The following is a 21,514-nucleotide window of genomic DNA, read 5'->3' on the forward strand; positions in this document are numbered from 1 at the left end:
TTTGGAAGGAAGAAGAGAAAAGAGACGTGGGTACCAGACATAAAATGAACCACCTTTATTATTTTATGAACCTGCCTCAATGCTGTATAACCTATCTATATTTTTCGCAGATAAATTATGTATGTATTAAGTAATGTATATACATGTGTGTTTACTTCGCTGATTGGAGTTCCGGCTTGCTGAAGCGCTCCCACTAATTGCTGAGTACATTCACAGTCCCCGGCATGACACTCGGGAGCGTTCGATCCAGCACTCACAGGTAATAGAATCCTTTGTATGGTACCACCGTCACACGTTTCTATTCAATCGGTGATACATCAATGAGTGTTTTTAACTAGTTAAAGTAGCGAGCATGCAGTCCCTGTGAAGGTTTAAGTGTGAACGCCAATATTTAACCCCAAAGAGAATTAGAATCCTATCTAAGGTATACGTACCAAATGAGACCACACTAGAGGACGAAGATGGCCATATTATATGTTTTATTATGTACTAAGCGTGGAAATGATGCTACTGCTAACATAGTTTAATTTCACATCACTTTGATATACTTAACTACTTATGACACCTAGAAATATATGTATGACAATTAATTTATATACACCCCTTCCAAAAATTTGTAAGCGGACAGTAAGTGATGTGTAACTGGTGGTAGATGAATACATACATTTATTGTTAGATGGCATATACCATATGCGAATATTTAACTATTATGGCTTGTTAGGAGATAAGGACGTTTGAAAAATCCTTATGAAAAACATGACTTTGTATAACATTTAGTTATACGGACTCCACTTAAAATGTATTACCAACCCTTGCTTTAGAAGTACCGGAGGCTATAATCTATTAGTCTTATCGCTTAGATTACATGATCAACATCGAATTCACAAAGTATTTTCCTTACACTGAAAAGGTGCAATTTGAATTCAAGTAACCCTTCAATATTCCGCTCGATTAAGACGCCTTCATAAGTATATTAAGACGCTTCGAATGGAGAGCTTCATGAATTTCAAAAAAGCAATCCAAATGCATTAACTGAAGCTTCAGAGCATCTGGGACCTTCAATGACACTCGAGTGATTATGCGAAGCCTTCTGATATCGCGAAAGCCTTCTAGATCGAATTATTTACTCAAAACTCGAAGCTCGCAGTCTTATTGGAATATTCAAGTGCCACGATTTGATTCCAAATCAAGTAGGTCTATTGAAATAAGAAGCACCCTGTAATCAATTTTTGGAATCTTATTCGAGATTTGTCTCTAGAATTTAAAAGCCTATTACATCTAAGTAATTCAACGCTAATACTAATTCACAGGCGAAACGTAATATACATGATTGGTTTAAAATTAAATACTTTTCACAATATTTAATGTAGATGAATACTAAATTAGATAAAAAAATAGCATTCTCAACCCTTTATTATCCCATCGCTGCTTCCCGGCCATCAGAAGCCATAGTCCACTAGCTGACCAAGTATGAATTATAATAAGCAACTACCTACAACACTTACCTACCTAACTACCGACTTATAACTACCGATAACTACTAACGGGTTGATTTTATGAAGAATTTCGTCCTTCGAATTTCTCCTAGGACTTCTTTATGATATTTTCTTCCACCGTAAAAGCAAGTGAATTAATCGTTACACTCTACAGATATTACAAAGTGAAAAAATGCTAGAGTAAACCCGGACCCCTAGAGCGATGTATAATCGCATGTACAAACAATTCCTTTGACTTATAATCGTAAGGATTTACGCAATGTAAGGAAAAAGGAATTGAAACAAACTGCCAACCGAATACCTACACGAAGGAATGGAATAAAAAATAAAGTTAGAAGAAAAAACGATCTCGCTTAAGCTGAGATTATACTGTAGATGGTTTAAGAGGCCAAGAATCTAAACCTACATATTCTGAGAAATATAAGACTCTCTTAGAAAAGTTATACTTACTTTATTTTGTCTCATTATTGCGATGTGGATTGTTTAGCGGACTAATAAGATTTAATGGCTCTTAGTTATCCAATTACCATCATCATGTGACATAAAAATAGCGATGTAAAATTATTGTTTTGTTTGGAATAATGTAGCAGGTAAACAATGTAAGACTACCAATTGAAACGAATAATTAAGGGCAGAGTATTATGTTAGTCAATTTTTAAATAATAAAAATACAGGCACAAAATAACACTAACTAACACGACAAAAAATGTATTCCCGCCCTTATCTCAAGTTGAACGGCCACCGGAAACGGATGTGGCTCGCGGCTCGTCCCTGAGCTGTGTAATTTCGCGCGCTCGCTTCCGCGTTCCATTTTTGAATACGGCCGAACATTTTCGTTTATGTTCATTTTGTTTCGCGATCTCGCCGCGCCCGGACGTGCTGGTTAAGGAACGAGCTTAATCATTGGAACGTGTTTGGAATTTCTTGTTCTAAATTTAAATAATACGTTGTCATGTTTCGGTCTGGAGATTTATTTTCTTAACGACTCGGAAAGTAAAGTAGCTTTGAGATATCTATCTACTCCTGTTATCAAGAAAACAGACAAGCATCGTGACTACTGCAAAGGCCAAAGATTTTTGATGCCGATGGATCAAAGGATTCACTTATATAGGGCATATTGAAGTATTTCCTTAGATAGAAGTTAGTAGAAACATTTATCTGCACATCTGTCTAAGCACAAATATGGCAATTATTTCTGTTTACTTACAAAAGAACCAAGTGCTGATATGTTATACTTTGAAAGCCATGGTAAAACAGGGAAACTTATGCAACAAGTTGCTTTAACTTAGTTATCTAAGGTGGGAATGCTTGGAAGCTGGAATCAGGTAGAACTTTAATCCTATGGGCGCCAGTGAACATTTAGCATCAGTTGAATTATATGCCAGTTGCTACTTATATTTCAAAAACTAATGAGTATATAAACAAAACCCCGACTATTTGTAATTTATTTACTTCTATAAAGGATATAGCCTAGGTCCCTTTCACAGTTTAGATTGATCATAGGACATATGTTGTAATCCGTCAAACCATTTGGGCTATAGGGCTATGGGCTGTAGGGTAATGCATATAAATACATACAAACGTACATACGTACGAAAAATATTACATTCCTCAATCGGGAAAAAGTACACGAGCAAACGCAACCATAACTATGTGGATATAATCATATCCATCCAAACTGGTTCAAAATCCCCGTGGCATAGTTTCGTAAGCTCCCACCCCCGCACATGCTTCAGTTCGTTAAAAAGTTAGTAGCGAAATGTCGCGAATGACAAAATTTTGAAAAATCTCCGCGGCGTGAATGCATGGAGCCCTTTCATAGTTTCTCTCCCAATTCTGGATAAAATGTTTTTTCTCGAGCTCTTTCTTTGAATTGCGGTGCAGTGTATTTTTTTCTAGTCCATTGATGTGTGTTTTGGTCTGACACCACAGGTCTGAACCTCGAATCCTAGACATACGAGTATCATTGATTTTTTATTAGTTTGGTGCGGACTAAAAACTACTTGCTTTACCAATCAATGATGACATCGTGAAGAAATTTGGATGGTGGTGTAATTTCTTCCCCTCTTAAATAAGACCCACTTGTAAACCTAAGTATTTTATCCCAAGGATATTTTTTTTAAATAAATTAAAATATTACTATTTTTAAGTTGTGATATTTTCATCCAGATAGGTTTACAGAATATATTACTTCTTTATGTTTGTGTCTCCTAAACCTGTGTGATATTTGTTTTACTTAAGATGTAATGCACAGAAATATTGGCAATAAGAAATCTTTTTAAACAATTTCATCCTGCGTTCCGTCTGATGGTAAACTATCTGTACAACTACAATTATAACTCCTATAGTTATTTCATCCTTTGATTAAGTAATATTCGTAACAGAAACAATGCTACGAGTAAAAGCTAAGTTCGAAACCTCAATTAATAATAATGCACTAGCATTTGCTATCAATAATCTAGATGCCGCGAAACTGCCAAGAGTTCCGCCTGTTCGATAACTTGGAATACGCCGATTAATAACAACGAATTAATAAAGGTCTTCCCTCTAGAAAGATGTATCTTCAATGAAGTTTAGATTCCATTCGAAAAATAATACATTTAACAAAACTATTGCAGAAAACAACTGTAAAATTAGATTACGATGCACTTAAGAGAGTTTACAAGGAAGGGTTTAGCCACTAAAAGTACGGCCAAGTACAAGTCGAAATCACACACAAAGGGTTCCGTTACCCCAAATTTTTAATTTTAATTTTTAGTATTTGTTAACACAGTAACATTAGAAATACAAACATCGAGAAAATTTTAAGAATACCTATAATTTATAAGTAAACCCATTTGATAAATCTAATCAAAAAATGTCGATTTAATACGATTCAAGACATCGAGTCCTGTTACATTTGGATATGTGGAGAATCAGTAATAGGGTCTCGTTTTTAAGCTCTTCATACTGAACCCAAAAAACTAATATCGTTCTATGTGTTCTAAATTATTTGGAGTAGAAAATCCCTGATATTGCAGATAAAACTATTCAAGATCGTCGAAGGTTTCCTAAATAGTCCAAAATCAACCAGATCATGATAACATATTAAAAAATATTCTGCAATAAGTTTCCAATAAAAGCTATATAATAATAGTTATGTTACAGCGGAAGGCACGTGCCGCGCCGACGGGATAGCGGGATATTGGTCCGGAGTTAATCCGGCACTGTAATACAGCGCGAAATGGAATTTTCAGCTGTCTTACGCGAAATATATTTCTTTTTTGTCGGTTTGTTTATGTACACTTGTTTACTTACAATGTTTATATCTGTGTATATACCACAGCTATATTGCGGGCTCTGATCTTTATTTGTTGGGAATTCAGTAATCGTCGTTGATCCATTACTGTCCCACTGTTTGGCAGTCGTTTTGTCTTAAAGGGAGAGCTGGTAAGTGGTAAGTTATCGCGCTGGCCAAGTGTGAATCGGTAGACTTTACACACCTTTGAAAACTTTTTAGGGTTCCGTACAAAAAAAAACAGAAAAGACACCCTAATACTAATACTCATATGTCTGTTCGTCCGTCTGTCTCAGTCAATTAACTCCAGAACTACTAGACCTAATGAGTGGTAATTTGGTACTTTTTACCGTGACCTAAAGTATATTAATAGTTAATAGATATGTTATAGTATATTATAGTATAACATAACTATTATAGTATATTAATAGTTATGTTACAGCGGAAGACACGCGCCGCGCCGACGGGATAGCGGGATATTGGTCCGGAGTTAATCCGGCACTGTAATACAGCGCGAAATGGAATTTTCAGCTGTCTTACGCGAAATATATTTATGTTGGGATGTTTTTATGTGCAAATGTTTATTTACGAAGTCAATAAATAAACAATGGTACACTGTAAAATTGAACGTGATTATACCATGTATGTACTTGGTAATACTCGTACCAATACGATACGATAATTTAAGATATTTTTAACGCGTAAATAAAGTGTAAGTGCCAACATTTTGAAAAGGTTCATTAACGATATAAAGTCTGATATAAATTACGTTACAGACACATTTATCAAGCAAATCGGAACTGATTTAGTGAATACATATAGTTATTCCGCGGTATCCAATTGCAATGTGCAATACTAAAATAAAGTTAGAGAGTTATACGTCGAAATGAAAAAGGCAAGTAATAATAAATTTTAGTCAATTATTACGTAAAATTAACCTATGCTGCTATACCTAACAATTCGTAAGTCCCTGGAGGCCGATAGAAAATAAACATTTTATTCCATGAATTATCGAAAACAGATCATATTCTTCGTTAAATAAAGGATAAAAATTCGCAGTATCGAGATAGGGCGTAGTCTGACCTATGTAAATATTATCTAGTCTACTCCTTTAACTAGAAACTTTCTAGACTAACAGCCCAATACTAAGAATCACTGAGCTGTGGGTATCTTGAACGCAAAAAATTTTTTTAACAAAAAATACAACCGACTTCTATGTCACTACAAAGTAAAAAATAATTGAAATAAATGTTGGTTTAGTACATATTTCTGAAGTCGGCGCTCAATATATTTCGTTGGATAACGATGTAAACAGCGTGTCTAATATGAGCGCCGACTTCAGAAATATGTACTAAACCAACATTTATTTCAATTATTTTTTACTTTGTAGTGACATAGAAGTCGGTTGTATTTTTTGTTAAAAATTTTTTTTCACCCTTTTTAGTGATGACATAAAAACATTTATATTAATACAATATAAAATTGTATAAAAGTGATCATGAATTAAGGTAAGGTCTGAATTTACATTGATTGGAACCGCCCGCTCGCAGGGCGCTGCCGCGCCCTGCTCGCTTAGTTTTATATTGTCTTATATGTTCCAACCTAACCTAACTAAATAGTCAATGATGAACTGGCTTTGCAATTTCATTAGAACCTACACCAAATATCTTCAAACACAACTAAATTATTCCCATCGGTTGAGGAGTTACATATTTTGTCTCCGAGCCACATTATCAGACCCTCAAATAGTCAATGATGAACTGGCTTCGCAAAGTAATTAGAACCTATACCAAATATCTCCAAACACAACTCAATTATTCCCATCGGTTGAGGAGTTAGATATTTTGTCTCCGAGCCACATTATCAGACCCTTAAATAGTCAATGATGAACTGGCTTTGTAATTTCATTAGAACGTACACCAAATATCTTCAAAAAAAACTCAATTATACCCATCGGTTGAGGAGTTACATATTTTGGCTCCACCCACTCTGATCCTCATCATATTTAAATGGGACCAACTTGTAGCAATTGTCCACACACGAAATTAAAAGCATTAAAATAGGTTCATAAACGGCGAAGTTATGCCTGTTATATTTACATAGGTGGAGGAGTTCCCCTCTTTTTCTCCAGAACCAATCGATGGATCCTAACCATATTTAAATGGGACCAACTTCCAGCTCGTCTCTACACAATAAAAAAAGAATTATTAAAATCGGTCCACTAACGGCGGAGTAATTGGTGTACATACATAAAAAAAAAGATACCGGCCGAATTGATAACCATTCCTTTTTGAAGTCGGTTAAAAGACGTATTCACAAACACACAGATCCACAGATCCAGAACTGATACCTAAATTCATCATTCAGGTATTTGCCTGGCCGGGGATCGAACCCGGGATCCTCTGCGCATCAGACTGGTGTAACCGCTCTGCCAGGCGGGTTGTCTACTAATTTGCCTACCAAACTATATAAACACGAACGTGAAGCAAGCCAGTAATTACCATGTTGTCGGTTTCAGTGACAGCGTGTTTGACAGCGTTTGGTTTTAACGACAGTCTACCTGCAGATCTGTCTGAACTAGGTCACAGATACGCTAGTGAAGTATTATACAATCTTAAAGAAAACTTATGCATTAGTATATTATTGCACTCTTGTATTTTTACAATTTAAAATATTATTTTTGAAGACAAAGCGGCAACAATCAGAAGTTCTAATCTAAGCCTGATACATACCTGCAACATTTACCGTACCTATATGGCTTTTGCTTTGGCACGTCCCACAGCCTAAACGGTTTCATGATATTTTTTAATGTAAGATGTCGTTGAATCCGTCTAAATTGTGGCGATGGTATAAGCTATATTTTTAGCTGCAGCTGGTTTTTGTTTTTATTATAATTCTCTAGTTCAACGTTATGGTATTAAGAACAAAAATTACTTACTTAAACTGTGAATTGCGAGGAGTCCTGCAAGCCACGATTCTGTATCTATCAGTCCGTATTCGACCATGAAGGGCCATATCGAATCTGTAAGGAGATTAAGCAAGGTTAAGGAGCCTTACTGTGAACGAGGATTTTATAAAAAGAAAAAGTACACAGGTAACATAATGAACAAAGGTTTTAGTCGTATATACCCGTTCCAAATTTTACCAAGATTTATTTGCCATCAAGTTTCCTTACCCTTTTTGCCACGCTTTATTGGCGGAATGAAAATTTACTTCATTCATTCTCGCTCCATGGCTCATCTATCACACTGTCCCCTGCGGCGGGACTCAGGTATGAAGTGAAAATTGCGGACTCTATCATACTTATGTTATTCCCAAAAGTGTCGGTGAAAACAGTGGCTTCAACTTCGTGCACTATAAACCTAAGACTATATTTTGTGGAGTTGATAGTAATATTTTCGCTATTCTCTGTTGTCCATGTATATGACGTACGTTCATCGTCATCAACCCAATACTGTCCCACTGATGGGCAAGGATCTCCTCTCAAAGTGAGAGCTGCGTAGGCCACGAATTTTTGACTAGGCCAAATGCGAATTAGTAAACTTCACCCAACTAATGAATGTGACACAAAAAATAATTTAAAATTGATTTACGTATGCATCATGCATTACAAAAAATATCATGTTAGCTTTTTTAATGGTATATCAATGCATGTTAAGGAAAAATTGAAAATATGTAATTTACAAACTTGTACTTATCTTTGTTAAAAACGTCAAGAACAATACTTTGCCTCCGTGCACTAACCCGCATACCTAACAAAACGGGCCACAGTAATTACCTTGAAGAATTCCTCGCACGGATCCGTTGAAAGCGTTCCCAAATCCACATCCGCAGTTCCCGACGCTAATGTTGCCGAGTTAAAACGGCTGTCTTAAGTAAATACTGAGATTCTTTCGTTTACCTTTTTATTTTTTCTAATTATTAAAATGGGAAGCTCCCTTGTAATCTTATGTTACAACAATTCAATTGGTATTTACTTTACGATTATACTCAAATGAGTTTTATAGTTTTTTTACCTTGCTATACGTATTTGTTATGTTAAAAAAATTAAATTACATTTTTGACCTTACCGGTTCAGATTTTTATGATAGTTATGTAACTCTGATGACAAGGTAATATGATATTGAGTTGATCTTGCTGACCAGAGCAACGCTTCAATTAAACAAGATGACTTCATTGTGATTAGTTTTCTTGAATTCATCTTATTAGCTATCATTATTTTTAGTACAGGAAGACATATGTCAATCGCTGAACCGAGTATAATCATAAAATACGCGAATACGAGTATGTACCTCGTATGTATTCCATAGGTTCTCGTCAAGATGCCGAAGGATGTAAGTTCTTTAGCGCGCATCAGAGGATTTCCCGTTTGTAATCATGCGTCTCGTTTACATACTGGTCAAAGTTCGGCGAGTTACATGACAGATTGTTCGCAAGTATCAAGTATATTGCACAAGAAGTCACCTTATTACTCTTCTAGGACAAACTTTCTTTTTACTCACCTCGTCCGACTATAACAAATGATGTACCTAGACATCGACTCTTCCTAGTGTTTCTAAGAGCTTCCAAATTTATTGCATTGCAAACAGTAAACGTTTCTCCACACGGCACGAGCGGAACAGAAATGACGCGTCTTGCGGGCATGCTTTTAATGAAAACTGAGAACCACTCTCGCGGGGCCATTAGATGATGTGATGTTGATTTATGTTTCAGAACCATGTATATCTTTTACACGTTCTATATCATTATTGTCGTTACTAAGACTGTTGTTAGAGTAATTCACACATGAAAAAAGATCACAGCTTTATAAAACCTCATCATTATTATTAGTATTATTAGCTATATTTTTTTTTCTAGACCAAAGTTTTAATTGACTTGGTATTCAGCTTGTCTTAATAAATACAAAATCACATCATTATTATCAGTATTATTAATAATATTCATTGTATCTACACCGACGTAACACTTCACTCTACTCAGTTCGTCCGGCTAGAACAAATCATGTCCTACCTAGACATAGGCCTTTAACTCTTCTTCCTAGTATTTCTAAGAGCTTCCATTTTATTACATTGAAAACAGTAAACGTTTCTCCACACGGCACGAGTGGAACGGAAATGACGCGTCTTGCGGGCATGCTTTTAATGAAAACTGAGAACCACTCTCGCGGGGCCATTAGATGATGTGATGTTGATTTATGTTTCAGAACCATGTATATCTTTTACTCGTTCTATATCATTATTGTCGTTACTAAGACTGTTGTTGAAATACTTCATAGATGAAAAAAGATCACAGCTTTATAAAACCCCATCATTATTTTTTTGAAGGTGGTAGAACCCTTTGTGGTTCGACTCCGGCGGCACCACCGCCACACCTATTTCTACCTAATAACAGCAGTGTTAGGCGCTGCTGTGTTCCGGTTTGAAGGGTGTGGTAAGGGAGACAGACTTTTCCGAGGCATTCCAGCTTAGTCCTGAGGGGTAGCGGCGCATCTGTGGCCGACCTCAGGTGGGAATATCTAATCCTATCTGGGGTTGATTACAGATGTCCATGGGCGGCAGTAGCCACTTACCATCAGGTGGACTGTATGCTCGTCTGCTACTCCTATATTATAAAAAAAAATGGTATTATTAGCAATATTATTTTTTAGACAAAAAAAAAAACACTTGACTCTATTGAGCTCGTCGAGTTATATGTAAAATCACATTATCAATACTATTCATTGTATCTAGACCAAAGTACCACTTCACTCTACTCAGTTCGTCCGGCTAGAATAAATCGTGTCCTGCCTAGAAGTAGGCCTTTAACTCTTCTTCCTAGTGTTTCTAAGAGCTTCCAAATTTATTATATTGCAAACAGTAAACGTTTCTCCACACGGCACGAGCGGAACGGAAATGACGCGTCTTGCGGGCATGCTTTTAATGAAAACTGAGAACCACTCTCGCGGGGCCATTAGATGATGTGATGTTGATTTATGTTTCAGAAACATTTATATCTCTAACACGTTCTGTATCGTTGTTGTTGTTACTAAGACTGTTGTTGAAATACTTACCAGAGTAAAAAATCCACAGAGATCACAATTCCCATCATCCCCACTCTTAGAAACTATGACATAGGTATTATGACGAAACCCGGCTTCAGGTCCTGTTTTTGTAGTAAAATCTAATCATTTTAATTGAATGTATATACAGTTAGTCTATATCATGTTACTTATTGTTGTGTACATTGTTACTAATTCTAGGAATACACATGGTAAAATAATACTTAAAGATAGAAAGGTGGATCCGAAATAGAGTTCGTAGAAACCTAGTAACATTATATCGTAAAATAGTTCGAGCCGAGGTCGACTAGAATGGTTGGTTCAAAATGCGTACAGAATTCTGTAGCATCGGACACTCAGACCCATTATTTCAACAAAATCGGATACATTGTTCTAGCGACAAATGACAGAAACTTGATTTTTAATTTATTTCATATACTCATAGCCGCTTTCTATATTCATAGCCCCGTACTAAGATTTCCTGTATCGTGTGTGCCATGGACACATACATAGACGTATACACAAAAACCCAGTCCCAGAACAGAAATCTAAATTCATCATTCAGATATCTGTCTTACCGAGGATCGAATCCGGAACCCTCTGCGCGTCAGACCGGTCTGTGAACCACTCCACCAAGCGGGTCGTCATTTCTAAAACTTCAACTGATATAAGGCTGGATTCATTACAAGGTTTGGGTACAATGAGATCAATAAACGTAACCTAACTTTTGATAAAGGTCAAAGTTGTTGCTGACAAGAGGGCTTCGTAAAGGCGTAGTGATCGATTGAAACTCACAAAACAGAATTTCTAAAACTACCTCCATCATCGTCATAGCCCCAGCATTGGCTGGTACTCAGGGAATTAGAAGAATTAGGCCTACCATCTACCACTAGGATAGTCTACCGTGCTTGGCAAGTGCGTATTGGTAGATTTCCATACCTTTGAGAACTTTTAAAGATATCTCAGGCATACCGATCTGCTCCCGCTGCATTATTCAGCCGTTAAAGCGAGTCATACTAATTCTAATATGTACATAACTTTTGAAAAAAAAACAGGGGTTCATGCATAAGTTTCGAAACCCCTGATTGAAAGGCTGAACCACTAGACTATCACCTATTAGAATTATCTTATAAATTACTCAATTATATTATCGTATACCCCATTCGAGGAATCGCTCCTATTAGAGACTCATCATAATTGTCTGTAAAGTTTAAATACAATTTTGATTGAATGAACAATATAGTTTTATTATCAAAAGAACATTGTATTATCAGTAATATCCAAGACTTACCGTAACGTAAGATACAATTTTAACTGAGTGAACATTATACGTTTATCATAAAATAACCTTAAAAGTACATATAATATTGACTGAGTGAACATCACACGTGAACGTTTATTATAAAAAAAGAACCTGATATTATTAGTGACATTCAAGACGTAGGTACATTAGAAGTGGTTTCACAGTACATTATGAGTTTGTGAGCGGCTGTTCCACAACAATATCAAGGGGACTCGAATAACATGTCATAATAATTCGCGACAAGTGTTACGTATGTGCGCCGGGCGTGTCCTGGGGATATACGGGACTTAATAGTAACAAAACCGCTGGTGTTTATGAAGACGACATAAGTTATATTGAAAGGCGAAAAGTAAATAAATGCTTTGAAAAAAAATAGATTAAAGTTTGGACCAACCAATTTTGAGATTAATTATCGGATCATAGCTAGTTTTAAATTTGACCCAGTAGCTTAAAGCGGTCATAGTTTAATCGCTGAAGATCGCCTTTATAAATAAAACGTGCAGTAAATTAATAACTTATTAATATTGACATCATCATCAACCCATTACTGTCCCACTGCTGGGCACGGGTCTCCTCTCAGAATGAGAAGGACTAGGCCATAGTCCACCTCGCTGGCCAAGTGCGTATTGGTAGACTTCACATACCTTTGAATTTTTTTTTATATAAATTTCCCAGGTATGCAGGTTTCCTCACGATGTTTTCCTTCACCGTTTTTAGCAAGTGATAATTATAATTAATTTCTAATATTGACATGAAAACATCAATTCGTTTGAGTGACAATAATATACTCAATTATAAATTAATAAGTTTAAAACTAACACAAAATAAATAGTTATGTGTACGAGTACCATCAAACTTTGAAGCATTTACGAGGACGATAAAATTGTATTTAAAGAAGTTAATTGCAGCAGAAGTAGCAATTATGAGCTAAATCTTAATCAATTTCCAACCCATAGATGAGTAAAGATTACTCACTCCTAACAATAAAATGTACCCAGTTTTGAGAATTGAAATAGTTGCGTAAAAAAGTTTTGCCACGTCTCCGTGCTAAAATGTCCCTATAATATTTGAAATAATTATTTATTTATTACGTAAATTACGTAATTATTACGTATATTCGTTATTTATTCGTAAATTTCTCTAAAAATGTTTTTATTTGTCAAGGATTTAAAAAAAGAACTTACTAAAATAAGCCTTTTGTGGCTTCATTCAATTTCAAGGCGGCGAAGTATCTATACTTACTATGTTCCAACCACTAAAGTATTTGCACGCCCTAACTAATATTATAAATAAAACCTAACCTGACTAATATTATAGCCTTAACCAACAATAAGCATTCGCCTTAACTAAATTTATCAGGAAGAAATCCGATTCCTTACCGCCGCCGTGCCGTGGGAACGCTGACTAAGCACCTACGTTGCCACCTCATAGTCCCGAACGTGGGAATTCACTCTGGGAGCTAACATTGCCCCAGCAAGTCACTTAGGATAGTTCGTCATAAAAAAAAAACATATATTTAAGTAATTCGGTCGTTCTGTATCCTGGCTGCTGCATCCTGACGCAAAACATAACTAACGTGAGTTTGTTTGTTTATTTGCAACGCTTTCACGCCTTAACTACAAAACCGATTCTTACGAAATTGTAAATACGTTGTGCGGGACCCACACAAGGACATGGGGTAACTTTTACCCCATAAAGTACTGTTCCCGAGGGATAGATAGAAAAAAACTGTCACAGACTTCCCAACGCGAGCGAAGCCACGTGTAAAAGTATTTCATCGTACAAATATCAAAGGCTATGGAAACTCAAGCAGCATTCTACACAATAATTACTGCATTTGTAAGCAAAATACTGATCCGTGTGTATTCAGAAATGACGCAGTGTCAGCCCAAATTTGGTTCCAACTAAAAAGCCATTTATTTACGGCGAACAAGATAAACTGAGCGGACATGGCGGTCGCAAAAACATTGAAATAACACAAATGCAAATTATTACTAAATCGGATTTAGGCGGATAAAATCAAATGTTGGGAAATAGATAGATTATTCATGTTAATGATCCGTTTTGCATAATTATCTACCATATCTAATTCTGTATAATAACAGCAATGTTAAACGCTACTGTATTCTGGTTTGATGGGTGTGATAAGGGAGACATACTTTTCCGATTTTCAATTCCGAATTTTCCGAAGGATTCCACCTTAGTCCTCCGGGGTAGCAGTGCATATTTGGCCAGTTAGCATTTACATCATGCACGCTTGACTGCGTGCTTGTCTGCTACTCCTATATTATGAAAACAAAACTCTTGACAAAGTTTTAATCTAATGATAGCAACTGGGACGGACGGATTAGCGTATTCCAAAGTACGTTTAATTTAGCCGCTAACGCTCACCAACCCAATTTCTGATCGCGCCAGACGTTACTTAACATTATAGATTATTATCTGCTCAAACCAGGGTTCCGTGTGATCTATTTCTTACTAAATAACAAACTATTTTTACACCTCATCTCCAGAGCTAACACGTACACTAATTCTGCATCAAGTTCTCCTAGCATTAAATCTAATACCAGCCGGAATCATATTTCGCAATATCAGACGTACAAAACAAAAATAATAATGAAAATACCGACAGACGGGGATTTTCTGCGAGATTAAAATCCGCGAATCCACCGGTTGCCGATATCAAACGGTAGGGTGCGGTTATACGCACGCCGGTTCCACGCGCTGAAAGGATACGGCGTCAATATACTTGGTGTTGACCGCAAACCATGAAAACTGCTTACCATGAAAATAAAGAAGAAAACTGGGGCAATTAACCACATAATTTTACGCTATCTACTCTCACAACAATACTAGGATTTTCTGTGTCGTTGCTACTAAAAACACACAAAAACATACTCAGATCCAGAACAGAAATCTAAATTCATCGTTTATATGTTTATCTGGCCGGGGATCGAACCCGAAACCCACCTGTATGGTGACTGCTCCGCCACGCGAGTCATCAATCTGCAGTAAATACTTACTACTTAAAATTCTCGGATATTTTTTTAATTAGTAATACTTTTACACATTCACGCACACAGACGCAAAGAGTGAATATACTCTCAAAATACCTTATACACACGACGCAAAAAAAATCCCTGTGATATTTCGAAGAAGAATTAATAAGTAGTATCGATTAAGAATAATTCAAATTTTATAACACGATCTTTAGATTAATACGATTGTAGAATAAAAACTGATTCAGCAGATCGTACTTTCTAGTCAAAAAAGTTTAATATACAATCGGCTATGACTTGTACCACAGAATTACAAAATGCTTTACCACCCTACTCGTGTAGTAGGGTATGGTTTCTATTTGTCTTTTAAATATATTTCCGAAAAGGTATCTTCCATTCCCGAGAACTCTGGCTACGATATTTCGATCAAAATTCCTAAAATATTCCTTTGTGTTCCAGCTTAACGTATATCTCATCTGTGAAGCCAGATGCTGAAAATGATTAGATTTTAAGGTCTTCGAAATATCAAACAAAATAAAGTAACATAATTTTTAACACGCTTTTATTAGCTTCAGACGTATGTATGTTGGTATGTTGGTATGTTAGTATGTAACGGAATCTTTCAACATGATTTTAACCCCCTTCAAAACGTCGGATTAACTCGAAATTTGGCATACTTATTAAGGACCGATGACAATTCAATATTTTAAACATTAATAGTTTTGTACCATTGTCCTTATCAACATCCTCTGGATTAACGATTTTCGAGGCGAGATTTTTCAAACACCTTCAGCAAAGTTCATCGCAACTTTAGATTGCAAATAATTATTGCTATTTAGTTTTAATAGGCGTAACTTTTATATCGTGATTTTTAGTTTAGAAAATAATAATGTTATTTCCCTATAACTCAAATGTTCTGAAACATATCTATAATGCCCTCTTGTAGAATGATTTTTAGGATTCCGTACTCAAAGGTTAAAACGAAACCCTCTGCGGTCTGTTCGTCTGTCGTTGGGCTTTATCTCTTAAATCGTAATAGATAGACACTTGTTTTTTTTACAAACGATGAATAATGGTGGTCGCTATAACGAGAAATACTAAAAATTAATAAATAATTATAGTTCAAAAAACTAAAAAACACGCTTTTATGATAAAATCAACTAAAAAGTAGAAAATAATTTTCAATCTAGGAATCAATTAAGGAACAGTAAATAGTATAATTGTGGAAAAAGTGTGGGGTGCTCCATTTATCAGGTTCGAAAAGCACCCCACACTTTTTCCACAATTATACTATTTACTGTTCCTTAATTGATTCTTAGATTGAAAATTATTTTCTACTTTTTAGTTGATTTTATCATAAAAGCGTGTTTTTTAGTTTTTTGAACTATAATTATTTATCATAATAATTGGCAATTTGTGTCCCGTTATTAACATTGCTTCGCAGTTAGCAATAATTCATCTTTGAGGTAAAAATTACATACCAACCATAGTGCGAAGGTCAGATTCTATTTAAAAGGAAATCCATGGGGTAGATGTCCTCTAAGTTGGAAAACTTAGTACTGGTTACTCAGGGGTCGTAAAACTTTTAAGGTCTACGATTAGTAAATCTCTTTATTTGCTGTGTTAAATAGATTCATAGGCTGCAGTGTCACTTGACGTGAGCTGACCGATTATCCCTTCAACTTTTTAAAACAGACCATCACTTAAGGCAGATTATAGGGTAGACGGTAGGGTCCTCAGAGTCGAACGACGAAGGGATCTCTCACCTTTACAAAAACTTCACATTTTAATATGTAGAGGAACTAAAGAAAAGTCGCGAACCAATAAGGATTTTAACGTAAAATAAGGTACAGAAATTTTGACTCTTTTACCTCAAAGCCCATTCATGGCCATGAGTCTATTAGAGCTGTCCTTCGCAACTTTTAAGTAACATACGAGTATATACGGATAATGCTGGTATAATAAAGGAGGATGGCGTGTAAATGGCGCCATACATCACGCGGCGGGCACTCCGAGTAAGGTTTTATTTCACCGGCCGTCTCCTGAGTAACCCGTTACCCTTTTTAAGAGTTTATATTAAATATAATTCTTGATGTTTTTGTTTATTGTGTCACCTATATTTGTAAAGGAATGTAACCCTATATAAATTGTCTGGCAAGAACAAACACATTGGTCGACCACGGACTTCGGCACAGCGATTAGTGGCGCGAATTAGGATTAACCTTTACCCATCCCTACAATAAACGAAACGTATTTTATATCAAAGATAGCATGTTAAATAATATAATTCTTCGCTCGACACACCAAGACAACGGACTTAGGCTTAGGGAGGTAACATACCACCGACAGGAAGCTATTACACGAGCGACAACCCATGGTGATGACCATCGTCAACTGTTGCTAAATTTAAATCTCATTTTTTCAAAACCGCTTCGGATGATGTTTCGTTATACCTAGAGAAAAAATGGCGAAAGAAATACGGGTGTAAATTAGCGTCTTGTAAAACGTTTGCGACTACCGACGACTGTAAGCGACGATCGCAATCGCGGACTGTCGCTCATATATAAGAGTCTGCGACAAGCAACCCGACAAATGCGATTTTTGACCGCATTTCTTTTGTTTCGGACTTTCCGCTGTCGCTTGTCGCTCATCCATGTAGCGGGCTTTATACGTTTTAAAACATTTGTTTTTAAGCTTGTCGCCCCGCTTTTAGTTGCCCCTTGTCGCAATGAGGCGAACAATCAACGTAGATTGAAGTGATGTGTTTAAATATTACGTGACGTAATATACTCGTAAAAGTCACAATTGAAATTCATACATTCGTAATTGAAATTAATTTTTTTTGCTTTGTATTTTCCTCGTATTATTGCAAATTACGATTGCGAAAATTGAAGCCTTAATCCGTAATTATCCGTAATTTAATCAGTAAAAATTTTACAATGGTACGACAGCGAATGCAGCGAATGACATCACTTTATATGTGACACAGCTTTATGAAAAAACATTATACAGATTGAATTAATACATTGCCAATCTAACAATAACAATCAGGTACTTGTTTGAAATCTCTAGAACACCTCAATTAAAGTGTAAAATACATTGATGAACCATATTAGCACAATTAAGCTAAAATAATGATTTTCAAACTTGACAAACTGACCGGTCGCCGATAGTTTGCAGGTTTAATTAAGTTCGGACATATCAAAGGATGCGAATCAAAGGGTACGCTTTAAAGCTATGAAAGCTCAATTTACAGTCAGTTTAGTTTCCTATTATAATGTTTTCTATACATAGATTTAAATTAGAACTCTCTATGTGAATTCCATGAATACACAAAGACCAGTAAATTATTACGCAAAACCACAGACCTGTATTTGTATTGTACCTAACTCAAAACCGAAGTGAATACTAAATTAATTGGATGATATGGATGTTATTATAATTTCAACATCATCATCAACCCATTACTGTCCCACTGCTGGGCACGGGTCTCCATAATGAGGAGGATTAGGCCGTAGTCCACCGCCCTGGTCAAGTGCGTATTGGTAGACTTCACACACTTTTGAGATTTTTTTTTATAAATATCTCAGATATGCAGATTTCCTCACGATGTTTTCCTTCACCGTTTAGCAAGTGATCATTAATTTCTAATACGCACATAACTTTGAAAAATCAGAGATGCGTGCCTGGGATTTGAACCTCGGACCGGACCCTTCGATCGAGAGGCCGAGTTTCTTAACCACTAGGCTATCACTGCGTATTATAAATTATAATACATATATAATACAATACAATATTACGTTTAATAGTGCAACTTGTGAGCAAGAATAAATTATTTATGCTTCTCAAAAGCAAAAACGAAATATTTTTTACGTCAGTAGCTACTCGTACTAATGCACGCAATATTATGTCAAGATTAGATAATTGTATGAATGTCGAATTCCCTTTAGACTTTTCCAGTTGAGAAAAGATAAACCGTAAATTACTTAATAAAACGCTCACTAAATTAATTTCTTACCAGGAATCAAACTCGAAAATCGCTTGCAGATAAATGTTCCGCATGCCCTAAAACAATAAAAAAACAACGAACGACAAAAAAAGAATGTACAATAAATTGAGTTTGAAATTTCACAAAGATCATTTCAAGTACACGTGGACATGATGGAGAGAATAATAAATAATTTCATTTGATCCTTTGATGTTTCAAGCGGGAGAGGTACTTCTGATGATATTAAAAATATAATTCCACTGGAATGATTTAAGAGGCATTTAATTGCTATTCCCGATACAGTTCAGAGTAAATATAACTGACTGTTGTTTCTGATAAATATGACTGACTTATTATAATCGTACTACAACGATTTGTTGTTTGTCTTTGTTGTTATTCTGCAGTGACAACACTATCTTATAATATTGGTCTTACCTAGACCACTATTAAAAGATCCTCGAGACCACTTCTAGTATAAAGAACAGATTCTAGTTCTGGATAAACGAGAAATTGCAACTTTGACCCATTATTAAAAAACAATCTATCCAATGCCTACCAAGGATCGAAATTTGGCGATTTCTGTCTACTGAATTTTGTCAAATTGCAATTGGTGGTAGGCAAAATTGTATAGATTGGTAATTTGAACGGAAATTAATCTTCAAGAATTTTATAATTAACTTTAGATAAAATAGCTGTGCTACTAAAAATTGACACCAGAAATGGAAGAAAGAAAACCTACCTTTTGTAGGTACATTGGTACATTACGGAGAGACTGGGGGACAAAGATACTATGTTTCAAATAACTACTTTCTAATACATATAATTTTGAAGGTGGTAAAACCCTTTGTGGTTCGACTCCGGCGGCACCACCGCCACACCTATTTCTGCCTAATAACAGCAGTGGTAGGCGCTGCTGTGTTCCCTTTTAAAGGAACTTACTTTTTCGAGGCATTCCAGCTTAGTCCTCAGGGGTAGCGGCGCATCTGTGGTCGACCTCAGGTAGGAAAATCTAATCCTATGTCCATGGGCGGCAGTAGCCACTTACCATCAGGTGGACTGCATGCTCGTCTGCTACTCGTATATTATAAAAAAAAATACTTTTGGGAAAAAACCAACCAAAAATAAAACGTAATTATATCATAAAATACTTAATGGAAATTTGTAACATCATATTTATTTTCTGTAATAATCCGGTATCGCGGAAATTGGTGTAATACATTTTTTTAAATTGCCCTTTGATGTTTTAGGCGGATAGAATCGTAACGAAGTTATACGCAAAAATGTACTGGGGAGCTTGTGCTTATTTTTAAGCTCCTTTAGGCGTTACTAATTTGTTACTGCCACAGGCATCGTGGGTTTGTAGTGTGTTTCAAGATGTTTTCTGCGCATGCCCGACTAGGTAGTAAACGTAATATTATTCGTAACAGAAAAGTTTGGTAGTATGGATAAATGTATTATATTTTATACTGAAGAAGTAGCAAACGGGCATGCAGTCTACCTATTGCGTAGCCTTGCCAACCATGGATTTAATTAAAACTAAATAGGATAGAGGTAATATCTTCAGGTTTGAAAGTGGTAGAGCCCTTTGTAGTTCGACGCCAGCGGCACCACCGCCACACCTATTTCTGCCTAATAACAGCAGTATTAGACACTGCTGTGTACCGTTTTGAAGGGTGTGGTAAGGTAGACATACTTATCCAAGGCGTTCCAGTTTAGTACTCGGGGATAGCGAAGCATCTGTGGCCGACCTCAGGTAGAAATATCTAATAGTATCTGGGTTTGATTACAGATGTCCATGGGCGGCATTAGCTACTTACCATCAGGTGGACTGCATGCTCGTCTGCTACTCCTATATTATAAAAAAGGTCACCCATAGATACTATGTCACCGCAGACGTCTAAGTTATAATGCCATATTATACTTCTATTACCACACTACAAACTGGAAACACAAGAGGCTTAACATCCCTGTTATGAGGTAGAAATAAACAGGAGAAATAAGTATAGCAGTACAGCTTCCAAATCTGAACGACAACGGCATCTACCTTTAAAAGCAGCAACATAAACAGGTCATGTAAAACATAAGTTCATAACATTCCATTAATTACAAGTGGTGGCAAAAACTGCAGCTGTAAATGAGAGTAAAAAAGATCCAAAAAGGTAAGAGCTGTAAAAAGCAGGTGCGCCTGCATTAGCGCCGGTAAGTGCCGACATTTTGATTTATACGCCCGAGTAATTTACTAGAACACCTACTGTTTTACCGCTAGATAACTGCACTAGGCACTTTTAAGGCATTGGATGTAAACAATGTACATAGGAATGGGATTTAAGAAAATAAAAGACGATGGTGAAATAATCTCAAGTTTGTTGAAGGTGGTAGAATCGCTTGTGGTTCGACTCCGGCACCACTGCCAC

General features: G+C 36.1%; 1 long non-coding RNA gene across 1 annotated transcript in view; it reads right to left on the reverse strand.

Annotated features, from left to right (window-relative positions):
* LOC140744597 (uncharacterized) overlaps positions 1-21,514 on the reverse strand; it is a 157,164-nt gene that overhangs the window by 33,635 nt on the left and 102,015 nt on the right. The window contains exon 2 of the long non-coding RNA XR_012102560.1: positions 7,712-7,795. This is a non-coding gene — a long non-coding RNA (uncharacterized LOC140744597). The remainder of the gene's footprint in view (positions 1-7,711; positions 7,796-21,514) is intronic.

Source organism: Epargyreus clarus, unplaced genomic scaffold, assembly GCF_041222505.1.
Source record: "Epargyreus clarus isolate Ecla_fem2 unplaced genomic scaffold, WU_Ecla_fem_2.2 ptg000008l, whole genome shotgun sequence".
NCBI lineage: Eukaryota > Metazoa > Arthropoda > Insecta > Lepidoptera > Hesperiidae > Epargyreus > Epargyreus clarus.